We start from the raw sequence: 24,887 nt of genomic DNA on the forward strand, positions 1-24,887 counted from the left end.
GACTCTTTGCGACCCCATGGACTGGAGCCTATCAGGCTCCTCCATCCATGGAATTTTCCAGGCAAGAGTACTGGAGTCGGTTGCCACAAATGCTAATTTAAAACGGCTTTGAGGTCTCTTTCTTTCTGGTCATGACTGAAAAGATGGTTTTACTCATTATACCATTTGGAAGTTAACATAAAGAAAATTAAAAATCTGGTTAAATAACATATCTGATATCTTGGCAGTGTTAATTACCCAATTAGAGAGTGAACTCTTCCAAATTAAGGAAAAATGGAGTACCTACAATTACTGTACTCCAAAATTATAGTAGGTAAGTGTTCACGTCTCATTCTGTGTCTGTAAAAAGATGGATAAAATACACATAGCAAATGTCTGTAATTTGTCTGGGGGTGGGATTCCTAAATATATTTTGCTTTAGTGCCTAACAGAAAGAGACTCTCAAGGAAACTGGTATAAACCTTTCAAGAAATCTGAGATGACAATGTGTTCATGTTTTCTAAAATTAGGAAACTAGTTATAGGTGAAGAAGTGGATGGTGTGTGTTACACTGGGATTGGTGACCTCTGGAGGAGAGGATTTTGATCTGGGGTCAGACATGAGGCTTGACTACTTGGAGCTTTTTGTGTAGCAAAGTTTTATTAAAGTATAATAGAGATAGGGAAAGCTTCTGACCTAGACATCAGAAGGGGACAGAAAGACTGCCCCGTTGCTAGTTTTTAGCAATGTGTTTTATGTCGTTTAGAAAGCTATTAATCAGATAAGAGAGACACCCCAAGGCTGAGGGAGCTTCACCAGGCCCCTCTCCCACAATATGCACTTCTGAGATAGGAAGGCACAAGGTATGTCATCCTCCAGCCATAAAACAATTGACAGGGATACAGGTTTGTTGAGCCATTATCAGCCCAGGGTTTGAGAAAAGAAAAAAAGTTAGTCTTAGGTGGAACCATTTTGAAGAAAGGCAAATTCCAAAACAAATGCATAGTTTTATTAACATAGCTTAAAAAAAACATTTCCATAGGAAAAACACATTGGTTAGCTCAAGGCAGAACCACGTGTCATCAACACAGAATTAAAAGAACCCTCTTTTAGTTTTGTGCAGAGAAGGAAAAAAAAATGGTCTGCTACTTGTAGTTTATTTCCTCCTGCCACTTGGGGACCTGTGGCCTTCCTTCCTGTTACACTCTCAGAAGCAAAAGTTAGAACCGGACATGGAACAATGAACTCGTTCAAAATTGGGAAAGGTGTAAATTGAGGCTGTGTATTGTCACTGTGCTTATTTAACTTATATGCAGAGTACATTATGTGAAATGCCGGACTGGATGAAGCACAAGCTGGAATCAAGATTGCCGGGAGAAATATCAATAACCTCAGATATGCAGATGACACCACCCTTATGGCAGGAAACGAGGATGAACTAAAGAGTCTCTTGATGAAGGTGAAAGAGAAGAGTGAAAAAGCTGGCTTAAAACTCAACATTCAAAAAACTAAGATCATGGCATCCAGTCCCATCATTTCATGGCAAATAGATGGGGAAACAATGGAAAGAGTTGCAGACTTTATTTTCTTGGGCTCCAAAATCATTGCAGATGGTGATCTCAGCCATGAAATTAAAAGACACTTACTGCTTGGAAGAAAAGATATGACCAACGTGGGCAGCATATTAAAAAGCAGAGATATTACTTTGCCAACACAAGTCTGTCTAGTCAAATCTATGGTTTTTCCAATAGCCATGTATGGATGTGAGAGTTGGACCAGAAAGAAGGCTGAGCATCAAATAACTGATGCTTTTGAACTGTAGTGTGGAAAAGACTCCGATAGTCCCTTGAACTGCAAAGAGATCCAACCAGTCCATCCTAAAGGAGATCAATCCTGAATATTCACTGGAAGGACTGGTGCTGCAGCAGAAGCTCCAATACTTTGGCCCCCTGATGTGAAGAGCTCACTCCTTAGAAAAGACCCTGATGCTGGGAAAGACTGAAGACAGGAGAACGGGATGACAGAGGACGAGATGGTTGGATGGCATTACCGACTCGATGGACACGAGTTTGAGCAAGCTCAGGGAGATGGTGACAGACAGGGAAGCCTGGCGTTCTGCAGTCCATGGGGTCGCAAAGAGTCGGACACAACTGAGTGACTGAACAACAACAACAAATTATAGATGATAGAACACTAATTATAGGTGATACATCAAAAATGGATTTCATGGTCAAAGTAAAGATTCATAAGCACAATGAAAATTCACACTAGGGATGTGGATGGATCTAGAGACTGTCATACAGAGTGAAGTCAGAAAGAGAAAAACAAATGTGGGCTTCTTAACGTATATATGTGGAATCGGGAAAAATGGTATAGATAATCTTATTTGAAAAGCAGAAATAGAGACACAGATGTAGAGAATAAATGTACAGACATCAAGTATTGAAAGGAGGGGTGGGATGAACTGGGAGATTGGGACTGACATATATACAGTATTCATACACTATGTATCAAGTAGATAATGAGTGAGAACCTACTGTTTAGCTCGGTGTTCTGTGGTGACCTAAATGTGAAGGAAATCCAAAAGAGGGGATATATGTATACGTGCAACTGATTCACTTTGCTGTACAGCAGAAACTAGCACAACATTGTAAGGCAACTATATCCCAATAAAAATTAATCAAAAAAAAGATTCACAGTGTCATATTAAAGGTTCTGAGAAGTTTAGCAATAGACACTGACTTAACTTGGCTTAACCAAAATTCCCCACATGTTTTGGCTATAGAATCATTTAAAGTTTTTTCAACTTTCCACTGAACCAGTGTTTCACTGAACGTATTATAGCAGATTGTTTAAAATTCACAGTCTCATGACTTCTGCTATTTGAAATTACACAGTACTTTTGTTAACTAGCATTTTCCACTCAGTCATCTTAGAATGTGCACCTGATAAGGACAAGGATTGGTCTGTCTACAGACCCCTCGCTGGTAAATATTCTTATGTTACAATAACTTTTGGTTCCCTAAGCATCCTGGTGACTCTGGGATATCTGATAATGATTCCTAGGATAATGGGGACCCCAGAGCCCACTCTGTGCTGTGACAGGCAGTGAGGATACTGTGAATAGAACAGATGTGGTTCCTTCCAAAGCAGAGCTACTATTTTCATGAGGGAAATGGACTGTCAGATAATTCAACAATGACAGAGAATAGTTTACATTATGAAATTTTAAATTGGTAAATAGGTCTGTCTCAATCTCATGTGTGTTTTAGTTGGTATGAGTTGTCCTTTGCATGCTTATCCCCTGGACACCTGTAAGAGGCAGGTTTGGGGAAATACGGTGCTGGAAAACAACCAGCTCGGGGAAAGGGGACTGGATTTATAGCACTTGCAGATTTCTATTATGTAAATACTCCCACCATGTCAGATTTCAAGTTACCAAGGTGATGTTAAGCCACTGCTTGAAATTCAACCGTCTACTCTCGTGAGCTGGTGCCTGAGGCTCCAGCACATCACTAATTCTAGGTTTCAAGGAAAGTTCAGCAGCATTCTTCTCAGACTTTTGGGTTTCCAAAGCAAAAAGTAAAGAATTTTTGAAAATTAAAGAATGACTAACTTTCCAAAAATTTTTCTCCCTCATCCATTCACACATTCATTCATTTCTCCCTCCCTCTCTTCCTTCCTTCTCCAAGTAAGGATGCTAAAAACAAATAACATTCTACAATCACCTTCATTTCATAAAAGAAAGGATATTTTAACAACAAAAAAGTGAGAATGATTTAACTTTAGAATGTTTAAAATCCTTTATATTAAATGAGCCTTGCTCTATGAAAATTTTACTAACTTATTTTTCTAATTTTGTCATGAACTAGGGAAATCTTGGTGTATCCATTAGCATGGTTTTCACTACAAGTGACAGGAAACCTGACAGTCACTTAATAGCTCAGAGTCATTTTCTAACAGATCAAGAGCTCTAGAAGTCAATGGGAATTTGACTGTGCTGTGATGCTGTTAGGTACCTACTGTTGCCTTAGCTTTCCTTTCCTCTCTCTTTAGATGGTAAACTCTTTTCATACTTACAGCCTTATAGTCATAAGATAGCTACTGCACTTCCAAGAAGATAAAGTGAAAAGGACAGAAAGCCTTGTGGGTTGAACTGTGTCCTCCAAAATGATATGATGAAGTCCTAACCCCAGGTATCAGTGGATATAACTGTATTTGAAATAGGACCTCTTCTATATAAGGCTCCTTCTCCAAGATCAAGGGATGAAACGGGGGTGTGGGGGCTTCCCTGGTGGCTCAGTGGTAAAGAATCTGCCTAACAATTCAGGAGACTTGGGTCCTGTGCCTGGCCCGGGAAGATCCCACATGCTGCAGAACAACTAAGCCTGTGTGCCACAACTACTGAGCCTGTGCTCTGGGGCCCAGAAACTGCAACTACTGAGCCCAGGTGCCACAGCTACTAACGTCCACCCACCTTAGAGCCCATGTTCCACAGCAAAAGAAGGCACCACAATGAGAAACCCACACAGTGCAACTAAAAAGTGGCCCCCACTCACCACAACTAGAGAAAAGCCTGAGCAGCAGTGAATACCCAGCACAGCCAAAATAAATAAATTATTTTTTTTTAAAAGAAAGAGATGAAATGGACCTACATAATACACAGAAATAAAATACGAGACGAGGCAAAATTGGGAAACAGAGGAATACATTTAAAACAAAGGAATAAGATAAAAACCTCAGAGAAAGAACTAAGTGAAATGGAGATAAGAAACCTCCCCAGTATATTAAGGGTAATGATCATCACCGATCTCAGGAGAAGAATGGATGAACACAGTAAGAATTTTAAAGAAGAGTCAGAATACTTTTTTAAAAAGAAGAAGAAGGACAGATCAGAGCTGAAGAATACAATAATTAAAAAATCAAAAAGCACAAGAGGGAATCAAAGTAGATTAGATTAAACAGAAGAATAGATCAGTGATATAGAAGACATATTAGTGGAAATCAACCAAGCTGAACAGAACAGAAAAAAAGAAATAAACGAAATTAAAAAAAAAAAATAAGATTACTTGAAGGGACTTCTGGGACAACATCAGGCATACTAACATTTGTATCATGAAGGTCTCAGAAGGAGAAAAGAAACATAAGAGCACACAGAAGTTATTTGAAGAAATAATAGCTGAAACCTTACCTAATCTGGGAGAAAAAACAGACACTGAGGTCCAGGAAGCACAGAGTCTCAAATAAGATGAGCCCAAAAAGGACCATACCAAGACACTTTGTAATTAAAATGTCATATGAAAGATAAACACAGAATCTTAAAAGCAGCAAGAGAAAGCATCAAGTTTCGTACAAGGGAATTCCCACAAGACTGGACTTGCCAGGTGACACAAGTAAAGAATCTACCTGCCAATGCAGGAGATGTAAGAGCCATGAGTTAGATCCCTGTGTTGAGAAGATTCCCTGGAGGAGGGCATGGCAACCTGCTCCAGTATTCTTGCCTGGAGAATCCCCATGGAAAGAGGAGCATGGCAGGCTATGGTCCATGGGATTGCAAAGAGTCAGATATGACTGAAGCGACTTAGCATGCACTACGAGACCATTGGCTGACTTTTCAGCAGAAACACTGCAAGCCAGGAGAGGAGCTATACATTCAAAGTGATGAAAGGAAAGAACTAAAACCAATAATACTCTACCCAGCAAGGTTATCCTTCAGAATTGAAAGAGAGATAAAGAGTGTTACCAACAAGCAAAAGCTAAAAGAGTTCAGCACCACTAAACCAGAATTACAAGAAGTATTAAAGGAACTTCTTTAGGCAGAAAAGAAAAGGCCACACTTAGAAATAAGAAAACTGTGAAAGGAAAAGTCTCATTGGTAAAGGCAAACATATAGTAAAGGTCAGCAACTCATAAAGATAGTAGGAAGGTTAAAAAACAGAAGTAGTAAAGTTATCAATACCTACAGTAAGTTAAAGGATACAGAAAAAATTTAAAATGTAAAATATGATGTCAAAAATATAAAACATAATGGAAGGACTAAAAACATAGAGCTGTTAGAATGTGTTCAGCTTAAGAGATCATCAACTTAAAGGGGATATCTCTCTGTATATATAGGTTCTTATTAATGAACCTCATGGTAACCACAAATAAAAAAACCTACAAAGATAAACAAAAAATGAAGAACTTCCCTGGTGATGCAGTGGATAGGACTCCACCTGCCAACGCAGGAGACGCTGGTTTGATCCCTGGTCTGGAAGCATGTCGCATGTCACAGAGCGACTAAGCTCATGTGCCACAATTACTGAAGCCTGCACACTCTTAGGGCCTGCAGACCACTACTAACGAGCCCCTGTGCTGCAGCTTCTGAAGCCAGCTACCCTAGAGCTAGCAAGTCGAAACTCCTGAGCCCACGTGCTACAACTGCTGAAGCTCGTGAGCTAGAGCCCGTTCTCTGCAACAAGAGAAGCCACCGCAATGAGAAGCCCATGCACTGCAGTGAGAGAGCAGCCCCTGCCCTCCACAACCAGAGAAGGTCTGCAGGCAGCAAGGAAGACCAAGCGCGGCCAAAAATAAATATAAATAAATGTAATAGTGTGTACATGTCAAATAAATACATTCTTTTAAAAAATAATTCATTTAAAAAAAAGAGAACAGAATCCAAATGTAACACTAAAGATAGTTATTAAATAATAAGGAAAGAGAATAGAGAAGAAGAAAGGAAGAGAACTACAAAAACAACCAAAATTGCACAAAAATGGTCATAAAAGGCAATAATATATGTATCAATAATTACTTTAAATACAACTGGAGTAAATGCTCCCAAAAGAGATAGAATGGCTAAAATAATAATAATAAGAGAGAGAGAGAAAGACCTACTTATATACTGCCTATAAGAAACTCACTTCAAATCTAAAGACACACAGATAGAAAGTGAGGAGATGAAGAAAGATATTCCATGTAAATAAAAATGAAAAGAAAGCTGGGGCAGCACTACTTATATCAGACAAAATAGACTTTAAAACAAAGACTGGACAAAGAGAGAAAGAAGATAGCACATAATGATAAAGAGATCAATCCAAAAGAACAAATAACACTTGAAAAAAGATCTGCATCCATATCCGAAAAAGGATTTAATATCCAGAATATATAAAGAACACATATGACCCAACAACAAATAAACAAGAAGTATAGACATTTCTCCAAAATGGGCAAAAGATAGACATTTCTCCAAAGGAGACATATAGATGGACAACAAACACATGAAAAGGATGCTCAGCATCACTAATTATCAGGGAAATGTAAATCAAAATCACAATGAGATATCACCTGACACCTCTCAGGATGACTATCATCAAAAAGACAACTAAAAATAATAAGTATTGATGAAGATGTGTTGAAGGGAAGCCTCACTATTGGTAGGATTGTAAGTTGGTGCAGCCACCACGGAAAATAACATGGAGATTCCTCAAAAAATTAAAAATAGAACTACATATGATCCAGCATTTTCACATCTGTGTATTCCCTGAGGAAAACAAAACACTAATTCAAATAGATACGTGCACCTGTATGTTCACTGCAGTATTATTTACAATAGCTGAGATATGGAAGCAACCTAAATGTCCATCCACAGAGGAATGGATAAAGAAGGTGTCACACACACACACCACACACACACACAGGAAGATTACTCACCCATAAAAAAGAATGAAATTTTGCCAATTGCAACATCATGGATAAATCTAAAGGATATTATGCCAAGTGAAATAACTCAAAGACAGTCACCATATGATTTCATTCATATGTGGACTCTCAAAAACAGAACCAAAACAGAATCGTAAAAAAATGATGGTTGCCAGAGGGGAGGGGGACTAAACAGATGAAGGGAATTAAGAGGTACAAACTTCTAGTTATAAAATAAATAAGTCATAGGGATGTACTATATGGCACAGGGAATATCGTCAGTGGTACTGTAATAGTGTTTTATGGGAGCAGATGGTTACTAGACTTATTTTGGCTATCATCTATAATGTATTTAAATGAATCACTATATTGTATCCTGAAATTAACATAATATTGTATTTCAACTCTATTTCAATAAGAAAGAAATGATGGATGAAAAGAAGGAAAATTTAGGTAAGGGATCCAGGTAGAAGGTTCCAGGTAAGAAGTTAGAAAAATGAAGGTTAGCGTTCACAGAGACAGACCATGGGAGCATATGAAAAACTAAGAGAGGGATGGAAATTTTAAAGAAAATCAAGTGTCAAGGAACTGGAAATCTCAGGAAGAAAAGACAGGTGAAATGATCAGGTACTAATGAAAATCTCCTCTCCCTAATCCAAGGGAATTATTAACCCAGTTACAAAAAGGGAGAGAGTAAAGGAGAAAGAGAGAACTAGGGATGTTATTTTAACTGTCGGCAGCATTGTATAGAGATGAGATGTATTTTTCATCTTCATTCAATGGCAGGCTTAAAGAGTTAAATCCAGCCTTAAACAGTAAAATGTTTAAAAATCAGTGCCTTAAAGTCTATTTTTTCACAGCTAAGACAGAGACTAAACATGCTCAGGGATTCAGTTCGGAGGACCAGAGGTGATAGGGGCCGGTAGTTTTCTGAGCATTCCATCTCCCAAGCAACCCCCAACTCTAGGCATTCTGGAATTCCTCTTAAACGTTGAATTGGCTTCTTTGCAGGCATATCTGGGAATTATAGATTCATCCTGTGGAGGTCAAGTTTTGTAAAGACCGTGGCTTTTTGGTTTCACTTCCACTGGCCCCATCTGCCACCTCTTCTACCTGGACCTATGCTTCATCCCACCTTCTCCAAGGATAGGACTTCAGTTGGTCAACTGGATCTACCTGCATCTTTCTTCCTGCTATCTGCATCAAGCTCTTTGACCCATAGACACTTTATTTCCACAGGTTTCTCCTCACCCTTTGTGTCCCCTCTCTTTCCCAGACATAACATCTTTCACAGCACCAGAGCATTTTGTGGCATTTATTAAATTAAATGTCTGTCTCCCCTTACTAAATAAGGATTTTGGAAGCAGTAGCCATTCGTTAGTGAATTTTGTGTTCCCAGCATCTAACACAGTTGGGGAATGTATTAAATGTTGGCTGAATAAATAAATTTTTAAAGGCTAATCCCAAGGAAAACAGATCATGTTATAAATTCCTCAGCTGGAATTCTAAGAATCAGTGATGTTCCATGCAAAAGCCTCGTAGGGGTCAGAATCCAGTGCGGTGACCACAGGTCCTCTTGGTCTATGGCAAAGCATGGGATATACTGTGACCTATAAGGCAAATATCCTTTGAACTAACCTGATTTATCTTGATGGAATTCTTTGCTTAGGTATTGTGAGCTCCATTTCTAGTATGCAAATTCTGCTTTCTTTAGAAATGGAAAGGAACTTGAGATATTTCTTAGGTAATTTCAAGACCAAACTGTGTTAAGGACTTCCTTTTCTAACTGTGTACCAGAAGAGTTAGCAGTTAGAGGTGAGAGTGGTAGAGTGTTGCAGATGTGAACATCATATGGAAACCCAGCATCCAAACTTACATGTGGAACATAAGCAGTGGACACCCTGTCCCACTGTGGTGCTGAAGTGGGCTGGGGAGGAAGGGATTTGGGGTGAAAGTGAAAAGAAGTGCAGAGGAACTTTGGAAACATACTCATATTACATGTTCTCCCTAAAAAGAGACTTCCTGCCAGTAAAATGGACTTTGTCTAGGCCTGGGTAAATACTTGCTGCATTTTAGGCCCCAGATTCCTGTTGCTTCTTATTGCAAAATGCCTCCATGTGGCATTTTGTCCGTTTTCATTTCTGCCATTTAATAGGTCACGGTGAACTTTGTCCCTGAGTCTACTCACAAAAGATGTTATGGAGAGCCTCCACTTATCTTAGGACCTCACTCTACTGTTCTTTTTCATTTCTTACATTTTGACTGTTCTTCTCCTCTTCTTCCACTTTATTTTTCACATCATGGGCTTTCTACCTGTGTCAGGAAGCCACCTTACGAGGCTGCCTGAGTAGAAGAGGAGATGCTGTCTTCAGACTTTTAGAGATGGGCTGACACTTCTCCGTGGGGTGCCTTTGTGCGAACTGAGAAAAGGCAGATGCAGCCCTAGTGGCTCAGGACAGACCAATCTCAGGACCAACTCTATTGTTAAGACCAGGTCTTGTGCCATGAGCAGCCTGCCTAACCAGAAGGTGCAACCCTGTTCAGAAAACAAGAGTCCATAGTCTTGCCTAAATAAACCATTAGAGTGACCACTTTTCTCATGATGAAAATACTCTTCTTTAAAGTCCTCTTAAGGGATGAATAGACTCGGACACATTTATTTCTTCAATTTTCAGTAGTTTACAGGTCCTTAAACACTGTTCAAGGCTACATGCTGGCTTTCTGCTGCCTCTAGCATCAAATTCCAAATAGGCTAATCTAATTTGCGAGACCATCTCTTTTTCTTAGTGCTACATTGTCATCCCACATTTTGTCTTCATTTCAGCAAACACTTAATGACCATGGACTGAGTCAATCTCTTGAATCCCATCTTTTGTTCCTCTCCAGCTTGGCATTTTCACAGCAACTAGCTCCACGACAAAATAAGCCTCCTTGAAATTTCCAAACAGAAAGCTCTGGAGATGTCTGGCAAGCCCTGGGCATAACTTTCTGCTGCTGTAGACCTGGAATCCACAAAAGCAACCTTGTGAGTCAGTTCCTCCAGCCCTAGCCTGGCACTTCTTTTGGTCACCCTCCCCCTCCTCCCCACAAACCCACATGCCTGCTTCAATACACTATGCTCCTAATCCTGTTTGAAGTGTACAAGCAACACACTTGAAGTACACTAGTTCAATGTCATTTGAGGAACTCTCAGTATAAACTCCACACAGAAAAACAATGATGAGGCTATTCCCACAGTATTGTATGATTTAGAAAACACTTTCATAGGCGTTAGCTCTCTATTCAGACATCTAGTCTTTGCCTCCGGAGAAGGCAATGGCACCCCACTCCAGCACTCTTACCTGGCAAATCCCATGGATGGAGGAGCCTGGTAGGCTCCAGTCCATGGGGTTGCTAAGAGTTGGACACGACTGAGCAACTTCACTTTCACTTTTCACTTTCATGCATTGGAGAAGGAAATGGCAACCCACTCCAGTGTTTTTGTCTGGAGAATTCCAGGGACGGGGAGCCTGGTGGGCTGCCGTCTATGGGGTCGCACAGAGTCGGACACGACTGAAGCGACTTAGCAGCAGCAGCAGCAGTCGTTGCCTCAGTGCAGAGATTCTCAGCCTTGGTTGCACGTAGAACCACCTGGGAACTTTCATGAAGTGTGGAGACCTGAGCTCCCTGCCCAGGGAAGAAGGGAGCAGAATCTCTGAGGGTGGGGGCTGGGTGCAGGGTTGTCTGTCCGTACCAGGTGATCCTAATGAAAACCACTGCCTGCCTTTCTCTTTGCCGATCTTTTTACCACTTTTAGGGCTGGCTCAGAATCGTCTATATACATCGTCTATACAGAATTCCCAGCACAGCACTGGCCAAAGACGTGATTCTTTTTTCTCCATACATCCTCATTAGCTCCTGCCTAATACAACACCAATTGACTTTGTCTCCAACCTACCCCATATGACCATGGAATATCTATATGTTATTCTAGAATTATTGTTTTATCATTGCCTGTAGATCTGGTTTACTTAAAGTGATAACTGTCTCAAAGATGGAAGCTATCTTCTATCCTTTGCCTCTTTCCATAGTCCTGGCAAAGAGCTTCTGAACCACAATAGACAGTAAATGGATGTTGATTACAAGTAGAACCTATTCTTCTTGCTTTAATTTTCCTTTGATTTGAAAATCAAACAGGCTTCAGAGAATGAGGTTAGAAGGTTGAAATAAGAAAAATATGTAGACTGGGAAAAAAGAAAACAAAAGCAAAACCAAAGATGTCTAGTACAAGAAAAAGTGAATTTATATGTACTGCAGACTGATTGCCTGTCAACGTGGACAATCCTTCTATATATGAGCTTATCCAAGTGTTACATGATTTCATCCAGAACTTCCCTTTGGTAACAGTTGCCAAAGTCTCCATGTTACCGCACTCTCTTTAGAATCTCCAGGAGAAAAAGCAGGATGGATGAGTCTAGAACTCTACTTCTATTTTGAGCATAAAACTGTGACCTGATCTCTAGTCTAGTCTCTGCTGTTAACTAGCTGTGACCTTGATATATCATTGAGTTCATCAGAGATGCTGACTCCCAGAGTTCTCCATAGTCATAATGTTAATAAAAACAGCCAACACTGATGAAGTATTTGCTGTGTACCAGGCCTGGTGGCTCAGATGGTAAAGCATCTGTCTACAATGCAGGAGACCCGGGTTCGATCTCTGGGTTGGGAAGATCCCCTGGAGAAGGAAATGGCAATCCACTCCAGTACTATTGCCTGGAAAATCCCATGGTCAGAGGAGCCTGGTAGGCTATAGTCCATGGGGTCGCAAAGAGTCGGACACAACTGAGCGACTTCAAGGCCCTGTAGTGAGCATTCTTCAGGGATTAGTTCACTTAGCCCTCATAATCACTCCTTGGGATAGTTACTATTATTATCTCTAATGAGGAAACTGAGGCAATTAATTTGTTCAAGGTCACAAGGGAAATGCATTTTGATTGAAATATATTCATTCAGGCCTCACTCAAATACCCAATCCCCTCTCCCCACATCTGTATGCAGAGTGCCTGATTCTGGGCTCCTTGAACATTCTGTGGACACTGATATTTTAGCACTTATCACTTGCCCCTTTGTAATGGGTTGACTGCTTTTGCATGTCTCCCCCAGCACACGGACTTTGAATTCAGGATTTGGCAAGTAATATGACACTCAATATATGTGTCAAGTTAATGGTATGATCTCTCATTTAGTTCTCACAACAACTTTGTAAGTAGAATTGTTCTTGTTTTTACAGATAAAGACTGAGAGAGGTTAAGTAATTGGCACAAGTTCACACAGAACTGGTCAGGTTTTGACTCCAAGCATCAGATTGTCCCTACTCTGTGCTGGCATCCTTGTTCACTCAGTTGTCTGAGACAATCCAGAAACCAGTGTTAAATTAACTCTACAGAGAAACCATTAAGACAGATGACACCAATGCCAGTGGTAGCCTATGTAAGCAAACTCAAATCAAAGCCTATAAATGCCTTGTGGTTTTGAAATCAAGACCTAAGGACAACCAACCACTAATTTATTGCTTTGCTTCCGCCTTCTTTCTCTAAAGTCTTTTCTGGAACCCCAGTTGGTCTCAACTGCTTCTGGCCTGGTGCTGCTCCATTCTGATTTTTGCTCAAAGAAATTTTAATATGCCTCAGTCTATCTTTTAACACCAAGGATCCATTCTGTACGGCATTTCCCTGCTTATGTGATCCTTGCCTATCCCCTACTCCCCTCCTGTAACTGTTCAGTCCATCACTTTATCCCCATTCCCTCCATTGTCACCTCCTTCATTCATCTAGATTACTGCAATGGATACTATAGATATGGAATTTTGGCTTACCTCCAAAAACAAAAAATATTAAAAATTATGGGTGACTTTTCTAAATTGCAAGCATTTGTTATAATCTCCCTTAGAGACAAAGACATACTTCCCTGCACTCAGCCTTGTGTAGCTTAAATCATGGTTCACTGGGAAGTTAGAATTGTGTTTTCACCTTGTAACATAAATTTTGGTATGAGGATCAGCACACTTCTCTAGTCCTATAAATCATATGAGGCAACTGGATAGTTTCCAAGATTCTACCCTTGTTTATTGATTTCATTTACCACTCTATTTCAGAGTCTGCTATTGGAGACCCAGTTCTGATCACTGCACTTGCTTTCCTGAGTTGTTTTTTTAACTCATTTCATTGCTCAGTTTTTCTGGGGCTGTGGCCCAGATTACTCTAAACTGCATTCCTGGTTTCCTGCCTTCCTACCTTGACATTGACTATCACATGCTTCTGATATGCTCTGACTGTGCTCTGTCACAGATAGGGATACTTGGTCATGTTAAGACCTCCCTGTAGTCCTGGCTGCTGGCCCTTTGCTGCCAGCATCCTTCAGAAAACTTCCTCCTACGCCCCTGAAACAGATCTCTCTCACAACTGCCTGCCTCATCTCAGGGGTCACCCTCTTTACAAGTACTGGAACTTGCTTAGACCCATAAATGTCCCTTTGATATCTACTTATTACAAACACAAGAGAAACTTCTTCAGAGCAAAGGAAGTCAGTCATTTTGGCAGTCTGCTCAGATCATTTCAACCATAAAGCTTCTCTGAATATTAAGGTTTCCTGCTCTTCTGGGAACAAAGTACTCTAGTTAATATCGTCAGATGACCTGCCAAAAAGAAAGGTCACTCTGGTAGAAGTTCAATGTGCTATTAAAAGATCGGATGTTCCTTAGATGGGAAAGCAGTGACATATGGCCAGAGTTTTAATGAGACAGGGAAAGGTACGATGTGGCAAAACTTGATAGTATATGAAATTGTTCTCTTCAAAAATAACATTGTGCATTTATTCTGTTTTGTAATTCCATTTAAAGTTATTGTCTTCATTTGAGTATTGTGAATCATTTATTAGCATTATGTATTTAACTTGTCAAGTGAAGATGTATTCTTGAATGAAAGGAAAAAAAAACTTTTAAAAATCTTTTTGAAATAGAGCTATGTCTGAAGGGGGCTTCCCTTATAGCTCAGTTGGTAAAGAATCCACCTGCAATGCAGGAAGACCCCAGTTCGATTCCTGGGTTGGGAAGATCCATTGGAGAAGAGATAGGTCACCCACTCCAGTATTCTTGGGCTTCCCTTGTGGCTCAGCTGGTAAAGAATCCACCTGCAATGTGGGAGACCTGGGTTCGATCCTGGGTTGGAAAGATCCCCTGGAGAAGGGAAAGGCTACCCACTCCAGTATTCTGGCCTAGAGAATTCCATAGACTGTATAGTTCATGGGGTCACAAAGAGTCAGACACGACTGAGCAACTTTCACTTTCTTTTCACTATATCTCAAGGGAGAAAATGGAGATTATGAGAAAGTGAAATAATCTCTCTCCATATTCATTACGTTTATCTTCAGCCCCATCAAAATATTACTGACTGTAAGGCCATTCTTCCTCCTCTGATTGTTCTTCTAAATTCAATTGGAAATAGCATCTCCCCAAAACTAGATCTCTGATTTCCCACTTCCTCACCTTTCATTCACTTTTATTGTGTAGTTAAATATTCATTTTTCACTTTATTATGTCCATGCAAATAGCATTCACAACTTAACTCTGACCATTGTTGTTTTTTTTTTAATCATTTGCTTTTTTCCTATAGTAATTGTCTTTTTTAAAAATTGCTTGTTTTATTTGTCTCAATTTATCTCACATCTTCCAATATTCTATCAGTCCAATTTCCCACAAGATTGAAGTATATAATGTATCAATTCCAGTTCCAAAATAAATGAATTCTTTTAAATTTTCAAGAGCTGTGACATATAGCTCTATGTTATAAAATTGGGAAATCTTGACATTTTTAAGGTAGAGTGGTTATGAGTGTTATTTTTTAAAATATGTATACCATTAAAAATATAGATAAATCATACCATCTTCAACTGGCAGCACTTCTCTGGGAAGCAGTAAAGCTTAGGAGCTGAGTATCTGGTATTAGGGGCTTCCCAGATGACTCTGTGGTAAAGAATCCACCTGCCAATGCAGGAGATTCGAGTTCAATCCCTAAGTCAGGAAGATCCCCTGGAGAGGGAAATGGCAACCCACTCAGTATTCTTGCCTCGGAAATCTCACGGACAGAGGAGTCTGGCAGACTGCAGTCCATGGGGTCACAAAGAGTCAGACATGACTGAGCACATACACACACACACACACAACACACATCTGGTATTAGAGTGCCTAGCTTCCTATCCTGGCTCTGCTCACCTGAAATGACATACTCACTGTTTTGTGCCTCAGACTCTTCTTCCATAAAATGGAGGTAAGAGTACCTACCACAAGGATCCTTTGAGGTTTAACATAGATAATATAGGTAAATATATAATGCCTGATGCATAGAAAATACTTAGTGAATGTTAGGTATTACTTAGCATGACAGTGATAACAAAGAAACAATTTAAAAAGTGCTGAAAGACTGTCTAAAGCTTATGCATGAAAATATATGAACATAAAATTAAGAGAAAAATAACAAGCTGGGATAAAAAAAATTTGCAACATGAATGAGAGAGCATAAGGTAAACATTTCATATATCATAGCCTTGGATAAAATAGAAAAACAAGCAAAGTACATAAATTGTACAGTTTATAAAACAAATAAAGCTGGCTGTATGGGAACTTCCTTGGCAGTCCAGCAGTTAAGACTCCACACTTCCACTTGCAGGGGGCATGGGTTCAATCCCTGGTTGAAAAATTAAAATCCCACAACCACGTGGTACAACAAAAAAAACCAAAAACAACCCCCAAAACTGGCTCTATGAAAACGTATCTGCTTTCACTTATAATAAAAATTACACATTAAAATAGAATGATATGCAATCAAAGGAAAGATACAAGCTGTTAATACCAGAAATGAAAGAAGGGCAATCACTACTGATTGCATGAACATTAAAAGAACAATAAAGGAATATTATTAACAACTCTATGCCCAAAAAAATACAATAACTTGGATGAAATGGACCATTTCTTTGAAAGACACAATCTATGAAAACTCATACCTAGGAGAAACAGACAATCTGAAAAGCCTATATCTATTGAGGAAATATGACCAACCTAGAAGGCAATGGCACCCCACTCCAGTACTTTTGCCTAGAAAATCCCATGGACGGAGGAGCCTGGTAGGCTGCAGTGCATGGGGTCACTAGAGTCTGATACGACTGAGCGACTTCACTTTCACTTTTCACTTTCATGCATTGGAGAAGGAAATGGCAACCCACTCCAGCGTTCCTGCCTGGAGAATCCCGGGTACGGGGGAGCCTGGTGGGCTGCCGTCTCTGGGGTCGCACAGAGTCGGACACGACTGAAGCGACTTAGCAGCAGCAGCAGACAGCATATTAAAAACCAGAGACATTACTGTGCCAACAAAGGTCTGTCTAGTCAAGGCTATGGTTTTTCCAATAGTCATATGTGGATGTGAGAGCTGGACTATAAAGAAAGCTGAGCGCTGAAGAATTAATGCTTTTGAACTGTGGTGCTGGTGAAGACTCTTGAGAGTCCCTTGGACTGCAAGGAGATCCAACCAGTCCATCCTAAAGGAGATCAGTCCTGGGTGTTCATTGGAAGGACTGATGTTGAAACTGAAGCTCCAATACTTTGGCCATCTGATGCGAAGAGCTGACTCATTTGAAAAGACTCTGATGCTGGGAGGGATTGGGGGCAGGAGGAGAAGGGGACAACAGAGGATGAGATGGTTGGATGGTATCACTGACTCAATGGACATGAGTTTGGGTAAACTCCGGGAGTTGGTGATGGACAGGGAGGCCTAGGGTGCTGCAGTTCATGGAGTCGCAAAGAGTCGGACACGACTGAACAACTGAACTGAACTGATTGAGGAAATTGAATTAGTAATGAATGATATTCAAAAAGAGAAACTACCAGGCCCAGGTGGATTCGCTGGTGAATTCTACCATACATTTAAGGAAGAAATGATACCAATTTTCTACAACCTCTTCCAGAAAAAGAAGCAGAGGGAATACCTCCTAACTCATTCTTTGAGTCCAGCATTATCCTAATAGCAAAACCACACAAAAACATTAAAGAAAACAATGTATCTCATAAGCACAGATGTGAAAATTCTCAACAAAATATTAGCAAATCAAATCCAACAATGTATAAAATGATACACACCATGATGAAGTAGGATTTATCCCAGGTACATGAGGCTCATTCAACATTTGAAAATCAGTGGAATTCATCACATCAACAGGCTAAAGGTTTTTTTTTTTTTATGATTATATCTATAAATGTAGAAAACATATTTGAAAAAAATCCAAAACCCATTCAGAATGATTGGATTTGAAATGTAAAACAAACACCATTCACATTAGCACCATTTACAAAAGAAAGGGGAAAAAAAGAAATTCTTAAGGAAAAGTTTTTAAAAATAAATACAAGATCCGCCTGATGAAAATTACAAAATTCTTGAAGGAAATAAAAGATCTATATAAATAGACACATATTCCATGGATACAAGAGTGAATGTTGTCAATATATCAGTTCTTTACAGTTTGATCTATAGATGTAACTCAATACTAATAAAAATACCAGCAAGTTATTTTGTGGCTAGTGACAAATTGATTCCAAAGTTCATTTGGAGAACCGTAAGTCCCAGAATACCCAACACAATACTGAAGAAGAACAAATCTTGAGGACTGCCACTATCTAAATTTAATTCTTACTCTACCTACAGTGATGTGGAATTGGCAAAAATATATCAATGGCATGAAATAAATAGCTCAGAAATACCCCCACAAATCTAATCAACTTATCTTTGACAAAGGAGCTAAGGCAATTCAGTGAACAATGGATAAGCTTTACAACAAATGGCACTGGAAAAACTGGACATCCACAGGAAAAAGGAAAAAGAAGGAATTGATGCAGACCTCACACCTTTTTTAGGACTTCCCTGGTGGCTCAGACGGTAAAGTGTCTTCCTACAATGCGGGAGACCTGGGTTTGATCCCTGGGTGGGGAAGATCCTCTAGAAGAGGAAATGGCAACCCACTCCAGTACTCTTGCCTGGAAAATCCCATGGGAGGACGCTGGTAGGCTACAGTCCATGGGGTCGCAAAGAGTCGGACACAACTGAGCGACTTCACTTCACTTCACTTCATACCTTTTTAAAAAATTAACTCAAAATGGGTCATAAGCCAAGGAGAAAATCTAGGTGATCTTATGCTTGACAATGAGTTTCTAGATTCAGCACCAAAAATGCAATCCATGAAAGAAAAATTAACTGAGACTTATTACCATTAAAAACTTATGGGGGGCAGGGAATGTATGCTCTTCAAAAGACACTCTTAAATGATTAAAAAGATGTCATAGAAAATAGAAAGACATGTCATAGAAATTAAAAAGATATGTCATAGAAAATATTTACAAAACTTGTATCTGATTAAGAACTTGTATCTAAAGGGTAGAAATAATTCTCAAAACTCAACAATAAGAAAACAAACAACCTAACTTTAAAAATGGGCAAAAGATCTAACACCTTAAGAAAAAAGCTATAGATGGCAAAAAGTATATGAAAAGATCCTAAACATCATATGTCATTGAAAGTGCAAGTGAAGTCGCTCAGTCGTGTCTGACTCTTTACAACCCTGTAGCCTGCAAGGCTCCTTAGTCCATGGGATTCTCCAGGCAAGAATACTGGAGTGGGTTGCCATTTTCTTCTCCAGGGGATCTTCCTGACTGAGGGATCAAACCCAGGTCTCCCGCATTGCAGGCAGACTCTTTACTGTCTGAGGCACCAGGGAATATCATATGTCATTAGGGAATGACAACTAAAACAAAAATGAGACACCTATTAGAATGACCAAAATCCAAAGTAATGACAATACCAAATGCTGGAGAGGATCTTGAACTATAGGAACTTTCATTGTTGGGTGGGAATGCAAAATGGTCCAACCATTTCAGAGCTAGTTTGCAAGTTTTTTACAAAGCTGTACTTTTAGTCCTACCACACAGTCCATTATTTATATTCCCTGGTATTTACCCAAATGAGTTGAAAATTATGGCCACACAAAAACCTGATTTGAATGTTTATAACAGCTCTGTCATAATTTCCAGAACTTCGAAGCAACCAAGATGTCCATTAGTAGGTGGATGGATAAACAAACTGTGGTACATTTATAAAATGGAATAATATTCAGTGATAAAATAAAATGAACTATCAAACCATAAAGACATGGATGAACCTTAAATGTCTATTGCTAAGTGAAAGAAGCCTAATAATTAGAAAAGACCACCTACTGAATGACTACAACTATTAACATATGGCATTCCGGAAGATGCAAATTATAAAGCTAATAAAAAACTAGTGATTGCTAAGGCTTCTGGGGGAGAGGAGGATGTGCTCTAGGTACAGCAGAGAGAATTTTTAGGACAGTGGAACTATTCCATATGATACTGTAATGGTGCATACATGATATGAAGACACATGATAATACATAACACCATGAAACATGACGGATGCAAATAAACATTTGTCCAAACCCAAATAGGAAAAGGAGTACTTCAAGGCTGTATATTGTCACCCTGCTTATTTAACTTCTATGCAGAGTACATCATGAGAAACGCTGGGCTGGAAGAAGCACAAGCTGGAATCAAGATTGCTGGGAGAAATATCAATAACCTCAGATATGCAGATGACACCACCCTTATGGCACAAAGTGAAGAGGAACTCAAAAGCATCTTGATGAAACTGAAAGAGGAGAGTGAAAAAGTTGGCTTAAAGCTCAACATTCAGAAAACGAAGATCATGGCATCCGGTCCCATCACTTCATGGGAAATAGATGGGGAAACAGTGGAAACAGTGTCAGACTTTATTTTTGGGGGCTCCAAAATCACTGCAGATGGTGACTGCAGCCACGATATTAAAAGACGTTTACTCCTCGGAAGAAAAGTTATGACCAGCCTAGATAGCATATTCAAAAGCAGAGACATTACTTTGCCAACAAAGGTCCGTCTAGTCAAGGCTATGGTTTTTCCAGTAGTCATGTATGGATGTGAGAGTTGGACTGTGAAGAAAGCTGAGCGACGAAGAATTGATGCTTTTGAACTGTGGTGTTGGAGAAGACTCTTGAGAGTCCCTTGGACTGCAAGGAGATCCAACCAGTCCATTCTAAAGCAGATCAGCCCTGGGTGTTCTTTGGAAGGAATGATGCTAAAGCTGAAACTACAGTATTTTGGCCACCTCATGAGAAGAGTTGACTCACTGGAAAAGACTCTGATGCTGGGAGGGATTGAGGGCAGGAGGAGAAGGGGATGACAGAGGATGAGATGGCTGGATGGCATCACCGACTCAGTGGACGTGAGTTTGAGTGAACTCCGGGAGTTCACTCGGATGTGAACAGGGAGGCCTGGTATGCTGTGATTCATGGGGTCGCAAAGAGTCAGACACGACTGAGTGACTGAACTGAACTGAAACCCAGAGTATACAACACAGAGTGAAGCCTAATGTAAAACAATGACTTTAGTCAAAATTCCCTGGTAGCTCAGATGGTAACTTGTCTACCTGCAGTGTGGGAGACCTGGGTTTGATCCCTGGGTTGGGAAGATCCCCTGGAGAAGGAAATGGCAACCCACTCCAGTACTTTTGCCTAGTAAATCCCATGGATGGAGGAGCCTGTTGGGCTACAGTCTGTGGGGTCACAAAGAGTTGGACATGACTGAGCGACTTCACTTTCTTTTTTTCTTTCTTTAGTTAAAATAATATATCAGTATTATATCAGTATTGGTTCATCGGTTATAGCAAATGTACCACACTGATGCAGAATTTAATAATAGGGGAATCTTTGGGGATGGGAGGAGTGTATATGAGAACTCTATACTTAATAGCCTATTAATATATTTTTATATATTATTATGTAATGTAACATTTTTCACCTATGACATTTCAAAATTATTTTTATGTTGCAGTATTCACTGAGGATGAAGTCTATTCGCTACTCAAGTCTAGAGTTATCTCTTTTTTAATTATATATGTTCATACATATAGTGTTTGTGTGTGTGTGTGTGTGTGTGTATTTCTTCTTTAAAACCTCTGTTTGCTTCTCAGTGTCCTCTACAAAAAAATTCATATCCACTCCTATCCTTGTAGGACCTAGAGCTCTGCCTAGTCCATAATGGTTTCCCACTCACTATTTTCTAAATCACTTTTGCATGATATGTTGAATGTAGATGAGTGTGAATGCACTAAAATGTGCTCTCATCTAGTTCATACATATTTCTCCCTCTTATATACAATGCTACAATGATAGGTGTTGCCAAATGCCTTGTTGATTTCAGGAAACAACATGCCTATAGCTTTCCCCTGCTGTGTCAGACCAATAACTCTACTTCATCTCAGTTCAGCTTGTTAGAGAGTAGGTAGAAAAAAAATAAATAAATAAGGACAGTTAAGCAGTAAAGGGCCCATGAGACGTGGATTAAAAGGCACAGCTATTCGCTTAAATTCTACTTCCCCAGTGTTCTTAAAATCAAAGTATAGATTTGTTTGAAGTTACTTGGAAGGCTTTTTAAAGTCCTAGATAGTATGTTTATTAATACTGCCCTAACAGCATTTTATTAGGGCTTTCCCAGTGGCTCAGGGGTAAAGAATCCGCCTGAAATGCAGGAGACACAGAAGATGCAGGTTCAATCTCTGGGTCGGGAAGATGGCAACCCATTCCAGTATTCTTGCCTGGAGAATCCCATGGACAGAGGAGCCTGGTGGGCTACAGTCCACGGGGTTGCAAACAGCTGGATACAACTGAGCACAAGGACATAACAGTATTTTATCACCATTATTATTCTTTAACAAAGAAAACAGATGTTTTTAAGTTCATCTTTGAGTAAACTTGACCCTCTACCTGAAAACAGGTCACTGAGTTGTACCCAACTGTGAAGAAATATTAAAATCCCAAAAAAATAAATAAATAAAATCCGTTTAGATCAACTATAATATCAGCATATTGGTGTTATAAATATCTAATTTTATATATTTATATATATTTTAAGCACCACAGATAAAATAAAAACATGTAGAAAATTCTTATGTGGCAGTCAGACTTTGAGAATTTGATTTCTGTGAACTACAACGACAAAGAAATGAGAATCCATTAAGAACTCTAAACTTAACAGAAGGGTTAAAATTTGTCATGACAGGGAATTGCTACCCAGTAGCACCATCTCACCTTCCATTCTTGGGTTGGAAGGACTCTGAAATGGTGCAAGAATTTGCCTATCAAGAAATTATGCTGCACTGCAAAAGTACATGAGTTATCAGGCTATGCCAGACTGGATGTTGCATGGGAAACTGTCACTGGTATCTACTACAGCTGGAAGGGAAAGTAAAGTGTCTGTTTCTAAGGCAAGAATATTTCCAAAATTTTCTCTCTTTGGCCCTTTTATAGCTCCTGCAGTCCTCACTGTTCCTGTGTCTTCTACCTACTGCTCCTGTTTGATCTGATTCTATATTTTCTCAAATTTGACTCCCTCATTATCTAGACAGAAGTTAAAAAAAAAAAAAAAAAAGGATACTAGAGCCCTCTTCTCTCATGAAGCAATCTGCTAGAGCAGAGCGGCTTCTGCCTTTTTAGATGATACATGTGTTCTCCAGTTTTCCACAATCCCCACTATTCCCTAATGTCTCCAACACTGAGGCTACGTATTAAGTTTTTATTTTGCCATTATACTTTCACTTCTGTTTTTCCTTATGGTAGAGGGGTATTTCTGTGAGCCTATGTATTTATCAAAGGAGAAGGCAATGGCACCCCACTCCAATACTCTTGCCTGGAAAATCCCATGGATGGAGGAGTCTGGTTGGCTGCAGTCCATGGGGTCGCTAAGAGTTGGATATGACTGAGCGACTTCACTTTGACTTTTCACTTTCATGCATTGGAGAAGGAAATGGCAACCCACTCCAGTGTTCTTGGCTGGAGAATCCCAGGGACGGCGGAGCCTGGTCGGCTGCCGTCTATGGGGTCGCACAGAGTCGGACACGACTGAAGCGGCTTAGCAGTAGCAGCAGTAGCAGCATGTATTTATCAGAAGTAGCAAATAAGAGATCTAAGAGGGTCAATCATTTTTTTTTTTTAGTACAGTATAGTCATCACTTGGTATCCACAGGGGCTTGATTTCAAGACCCCCAGAAGATACCAAGCCCATCATATAAAATGGCATAGTATTTGCATATAACCTATGCCCATCCTCTTATATACTTTAAATGCTCTGAATTATTTATAATACCTAATACAGTGTAAATGCTATATAAATATCTGCCAGCACATGGGCCATTCAAGTTTTACTTTTTGGAACTTTCAGGAATTTCTTCTTTTTTTTTTAATAATATTTTCTATTCTTAGTTGGTTGAATCCATGGATATAGATGGAACACATGAAATGAGAGGGCTGGCTGTACAATTTTTCGAGGAAACAAAGACTATTCCTACATGTTTAGTATGCAAAGTGGGTGTCCATACAAAGAATAGACCCTGCTCTTTCATCCTCTTCCATCTCACATCTAATCCCTATAGCCACTGGAGCTTACACCTCCTGGGCTGGTTCTCAAGCATAGCCGTGCTCCTGGAATATGTAGCAGGCTCTGGATCAGCCCCTGTCCTTACTTGCTGCCTAGTTTCCTTAATCCCCCAGAGCCTGCTGGGACAGGCAGGTCACACTTTTAAAGGTAAAGGCTCCGATGGCTCTAATTCTCTTCCTCATTTACTTGCCTCATTGTCTACAAATAAGCTGATTTCCACAGTCAAGCCATAACATTTCCTCCTAATTTAGCTGTAAGTACTGTATATTGAATCTGGATACCCTAGTTCAGTTACCTCCCTAATCATTTTACCTTCCTTGTAATCGAGGTTAGGTGTAGATGGTTATGGGCTTCCCACATGGCACTAGTGGTAAAGAACCCGCCTACCAATGCAGGAGAGGTTAAGAGATACAGGTTCGATCCCTGGGTCAGGAAGATTCCCCTGGAGGAGGGCATGGCAACCCACTCCAGTATTCTTGCCTGGAGAATCCTATGGACAGAAGAGCATGGCTGGCTGCAGTCTATAGGATTGCAGAGTCAGATACGACTGACTGTGACTTAGCACAGCACAGCATAGATTGTTGTAGTAAGCAATTCATTTAGCCAATAGCGTTTTGGGGGGAGGGGCACACTGTGTGGCATACAGACCTTGGGTCCGTGACCAGGGATC

At 39.9% G+C, this 24,887-nt stretch overlaps 1 protein-coding gene across 14 annotated transcripts in view; it reads left to right on the plus strand.

The window, feature by feature from the left end:
* The window catches only part of PCED1B (PC-esterase domain containing 1B), a 203,846-nt gene that overhangs the window by 105,098 nt on the left and 73,861 nt on the right, over positions 1–24,887 (plus strand). The window lies entirely within an intron of this gene.

The sequence above is a fragment of the Bos indicus x Bos taurus genome, chromosome 5, assembly GCF_003369695.1.
Source record: "Bos indicus x Bos taurus breed Angus x Brahman F1 hybrid chromosome 5, Bos_hybrid_MaternalHap_v2.0, whole genome shotgun sequence".
Taxonomy (NCBI): Eukaryota; Metazoa; Chordata; class Mammalia; order Artiodactyla; family Bovidae; genus Bos; species Bos indicus x Bos taurus.